This window comes from Moschus berezovskii, chromosome 14 (assembly GCF_049115385.1).
Source record: "Moschus berezovskii isolate FMDL1 chromosome 14, NW_MosBer_1.0, whole genome shotgun sequence".
Taxonomy (NCBI): domain Eukaryota; kingdom Metazoa; phylum Chordata; class Mammalia; order Artiodactyla; family Moschidae; genus Moschus; species Moschus berezovskii.
In genome coordinates this window covers 83,140,100-83,145,490 of record NC_142473.1, presented here as the reverse complement: position 1 = coordinate 83,145,490, position 5,391 = coordinate 83,140,100, and the positions used below count along the sequence as shown (strand labels likewise).

At 40.4% G+C, this 5,391-nt stretch overlaps 2 pseudogenes; both read right to left on the bottom strand.

The window, feature by feature from the left end:
- Positions 1-1,095: 1,095 nt before the first annotated feature.
- On the bottom strand, positions 1,096-1,940 carry LOC129554098 (olfactory receptor 5F1-like; annotated as a pseudogene).
- A 2,106-nt stretch (positions 1,941-4,046) lies between these two features.
- Positions 4,047-4,683, bottom strand: LOC129553696 (olfactory receptor 5F1-like; annotated as a pseudogene).
- Between the last annotated feature and the right edge of the window lie 708 nt (positions 4,684-5,391).

Genomic DNA, 5,391 nt, shown 5'->3' with positions numbered 1-5,391 from the left:
AAGAATACCTCAGATAGAGGAGCCTGGTGGGCTCCAGTGTGTGGGGTGCCAAATGATCGGATGCAACTAAGCAACTACCGCTGCACCACTACCACACATTTGCAGTAAAGTTATGTGCACATTAGCCTACACAGCTTACATATTTTCACATCAATTCAGCTATTGTATATTGGAGCTTTTATTCTTCTACACTTAGCCATTTGCATTTTCCCTTCTTGACATTATACTGTTCATTTCCTTTGAAACGTGATTAGCTGAGTATGCGTGCATGTGTCTTTGTGTTTGTGTACTAATATCATCTGGAACAGAGTAAGTGACAGAAGGGTAGGGAACTTTTGAGAAGAAAACAAAGAATAGAAGAAAAGTATCATGAATTTGTGTGTTCAAGTCAGACAGCAGTTTTTTAAATAGCACTCTTTCACACCAACTCATATTTTTTCTTTAACAGATATGTGTGTTTTTCCAGGGGTAAAGGAAATGATAGTTTGCATGTTTACTGTTGCTATTAAAAGGATATTCCTGAATTTAGACTTAAGCAACTCTGCAGGAAATAATTCCATAAATAAAACTGGAATCTATTTTAAAGTTTAAAAAGTTTGATATATATTGTATATAGCACTTTCTCACAAACTATAAATAGTGAAAAAACATGCATCAGGAAAAAATAAATTGACAGTTGCAAATACTCTACATGGCTAGTTTCATGGGATATTGTCGCTTTTGACTCTAAATACCAAATTGCTTATTTTCATAGCCCAAATTTCTTTACAAGTTATCCCTATTTCTGAGAACCCAAAAGAAATATAGAATGATTAGATGGCACTTCCATAGTTTTATATATAACTTTGGTAACTTTGTTTATATCTAATTGGATATATGTAAGTGAACATGAATGGATTTGATTAATTAGAAAATATTCTAATGAAAAACTAACTTGAATCTAGCTTTTCAAATTTCAGTGTACTCTATTTAATGCAGAAAATTCACCAAACAATCCCAGAAGTGAAGGGACTATTTTCCTAGTAATCACAGTCCATAAAGTCTTCTTCACTTCCTTATTCCTGAGGCTGTAAATCAGAGGATTCAGCATGGGGATCACCACTGTGTAGAACACAGAAGCCACCTTGTCCTGGTTCAAAGAGTAGCTGGAAGTAGGTCTCAGATAAGTGTAGATGGAGGTGGAATAGAACAGGATGATGGCTGTCAGGTGAGACGCACACGTGGAGAAGGCTTTGCGCCTCCCCTCCTCTGAATGCATACGGAAGATGGAGAAGATAATGTAGCAGTAGGAGGTGAGGGTCACCAGCAGTGTTCCGACCATATTCACACCAGCAAACGTGGCAAAGATGCTTTCATACAGGCGTGTGTCAGAACAGGAGAGCTTAAAAAGTGGGGGGCTGTCACAGAAGAAGTGATGGATGGCATTGGAACTGCAGAATGGCAAGCTGCTCACATAACTGGTGTTTACCATGGAGTTCAACAGCCCTGCTGTAAAAGCCCCTGCTGCCATTTTCAGGCAGACCGTCCTGGACATGATCAAGGAGTAAAGGAGAGGCTTGCATATGGCCACATAGCGGTCACGGGCCATTAACCCGAAAAGGATGCATTCGGTTGTGGCCAAGGCTATGAAGAAGTACATCTGCAGAAAGCAGCCAGCAAAAGAGATGGTTTTCTTCTCTGATAAAAAATCCACCAGCATCTTTGGGGTGATGGTGGATGAATAACAGACATCCACAAAGGACAGGTTAGCCAGGAAGAAGTACATGGGGTGTGTGAAGTCGGGAATCAGCTCTGATTAAGAGGATCATCCCAACGTTCCCCACAACTGCAAGTGTATAAATCACAGAAAAAAATAAAAAGAGGATAACCTGCTGCTCCCGTGTGTCTGCTAATCCCAGCAGGATGAACTCAGTCAGCAGAGTATAATTTTTTCTGGCCATTTGTCACAGGTACAGTATGCTTTACAGGAAATAGTACAAATATGAATGAGTTTTCGTGGTTGGCATATAGAAAACATAACCCCTAGGATAATGGAGCATAGTAAATACTGAAATTGACATAAGAGTTAAGTTAGTAGAGACAGTGAATAACTGTTGGAATTTATTAAGCAGTTGTATCACATTCGGGTTGAGGGATTAAAAAATGACTGGTCAAGGTCCACGTATTTCATTTCAGATTAACTTTTTTTTTCAAATCCAGTGTCTATGTTGCATTCTTTCTCTTTTAGTCCACATACAAAATATAGAATATAGACATGTCCTTGCTGAAGTCTCTCCCATATCTTCTGAACAGACACTTAACTTTAACTCAAATACAGTTTTTTCCTTCTCCTCAAGATCACTCTGTATGTTCAACTCATTAACTCATGCATTACTACCTGGAAATTGCTTTTGTGTTCTCCAAGCAGCAAAAGTAGCCCATTTCAAATAACCAAAATTTGGGCAATATTATATTATTAAGAGGAGGAGGGCAAGGCAACCCGCTCCAGTATGTGTGCCTGGAGAAGTCCGTGGACAGAGGAGCCTGGTGGGCTACAGTCCATGGGATCGCAAAGAGTCAGACACGACCGAGTGACTAAGCACAGCACAGCATACTGTTAAGAATGATTTTGTAGTAAACCAATAACCATTCTCATCACAAACCACACTGTCAAATGAACGCCATAGAGTAACAGACACTATACCTGTCTACGGCAGTGAATGACAGTACCAAGTCCTTATTGCATTCTTCCCAGTACTAACTTATTTAGTCAAGTATTTTCTTTTTTGTCAAAATCCCTAATAAATCAGTTGAGGCACAAAAATAAAAAGAAGACAGTTTTCATGTTTTAAATGAAATGAAAATCAGTGAAAATTTGAATTAGCTCTTTGTAAAATATTGAGACAGATCCTGAGTATATACACATCGCTGCCCTTTTATATTAAAAGGCAGAGACATTACTTTGCCAACCAAGGTCCGTCTAGTCAAGGCAATGGTTTTTCCCGTGGTCATGTATGGATGTGAGAGTTGGACTGTGAAGAAAGCTGATCGCCGAAGAATCGATGCTTTTGAACTGTGGTGTTGGAGAAGACTCTTGAGAGTCCCTTATACTGCAAGGAGATCCAACCAGTCCATTCTAAAGGAGATCAATCCTGGATGTTCATTGGAGGGACTGATGCTAAAGCTGAAACTGCAATACTTTGGCCACCTCATGCGACGAGTTGACTCACTGGAAAAGACTCTGATGCTGGGAAAGGTTGGGGGCGGGAGGAGAAGGGGACGACCGAGAATGAGATGGCTGGATGGCATCACCGACTCTGTGGACATGAGTTTGAGTGTACTCCGGGAGTTGGTGATGGACAGGGAGGCCTGGCGTGCTGTGATTCATGGGGTCGCGGAGAGTCGGACACGACTGAGCGACTGAACTGAACTGAACTGCCCTTTTATTTTGTTCTCCTTAAATAGGGTTGGGTGCACTTGGGGACTGGTTTATAGATTTTGATTGTGAAATCAATCCTCTAAAGGCAGAAGCTGCAGTCTCAAAAGTAATTAAAATGTGATCACACCCAGAGAGATGGAATCAAACACTAATGCGATCTTCATCGTAACACGGTTCCTGATCTCTTTTTATTTTTTTAAATTTTTTAATTTTTTTGTTATCTGAGTTTTATTTTATTTTTTAAATTTATTTATTTTAATTGGAGGCTAATTACTTTACATTATTGTAGTGGTTTTGCCATACATTGACATGAATCCGCCCCGGGTGTACACGTGTTCCCCATCTTAAACCCCCCTCCACCTCCCTCCCCATCCCATCCCTCTGGTTCATCCCTGTGCACCAGCCCCGAGCATCCTGTATCATGCATTGAACCTGGACTGGCGGTTCGTTTCACATATGATAGTATACATGTCTTTTTAAAGTTGTTGCTTTATTTAAAAATGGTTATTTAACTGCCTCTTTCTTTGTAGTATTAGCAGCTTAGTCCAAATGGGTATATAACCTACTTTCATATTACTGTCCTTCCCTGTGGGGGTCTGTGTGCATCCCTCCCCTTAGCAGAGCAATTTTAACTTTTATTCCACTCTTGTTCTTGAGTGAAATTAATCAGAAGGAGGAAATAATTACTAACCTCATGCCCACATGAATGTTTATTGACCGAGATGAACAAGATGGACCACAGATGGTTGAGGTGGATGACAACTTTATGAGAGAGAATGTCGGAGTAGGACGTGAGGGTCACCAGCAGAGTTCCGACTATATTCACACCAGCAAATGCGGAAAAGATGCTCTCATGCAGGCGTGTGTCAGAAAGGAAGCTTAAAAAGTGGGGGGGTTGGGCTATCACAGAAGTGATGGATGACATTGGAACTGCAGAATGGCAAGCTGCTCACATAACTGGTGTTTACCATGGAGTTCAACAGCCCTGCTGTAAAAGCCCCCACTGCCATTTCTATGAAGACCGTCCTGGACATGATCAAAGAGTAAAGGAGACGGTTGCATATGGCCACATAGCGGTCACGGGCCATTAACCCAAAAAGGATGCATTCGGTTGTGGCAAAAAGGATAAAGAAGTACATCTGCAGAAAGCAGCCAGCAACGGAGATGGACTTCTTCTCTGATAATAGATCCACCAGCATCTTTGAGGTGATGGTGGAGGGATAACAAACATCCACAAAGGACAGGTTAGCCAGGAAGAAGTACATGGTGTGTGAAGTCGGGGATCAGTCCTGATTAAGAGGATCATCCCAACATTCCCCACAACTGTAAGCATGTAAATCACCAAGAAAAGGCAAAAGGGGATAACCTGTGGCTCCAATGTATCTCGTATCCCAAAGGGATGAACTCTGTGAGTGAAGTGCAATTTTTTCTGCCCATTGATTACAGATACAGTATGCTTAAGCTTAAACTGGGTGTGCATATTTCCCATTGCACAATTTACCAGAAATAGAAATATTGATGAAGTAAAACATATATGGAAAAGAAACCTAGGACAACAGAGCACCGTAAACAGAATCAGAGGAGAATTGGTAAACAGATGAATAAGCATTGGATTTCATTAAGTAATTGGCTCTATTAATTCTGGACTGAGGGATCCACAGTGACTCATCTAAATACACATACATCACCTAAGGTTCTTTTTTGAATGCATCGTCTATGTTCTATTCTTTCCCCTCTAGTCCATATCCAAATGCAAACTACAGAACTATTCTTGCTGAAGTTTTTTCCATTCTTTGAGCAGGTATTTGAATTTAACTGAAATCTTTTTTTTTTTTTTTTCTCATCAAGTCTGCTCTCTATATTCTTCAACTCCAGAATTTATGCATGGTCACTTGGAAATCACTTGTGTGCTCTCCAGGCAGCAAGAAATAGCCCAGTTCAATAACTGATATTTTGACATCTATCATATTCTT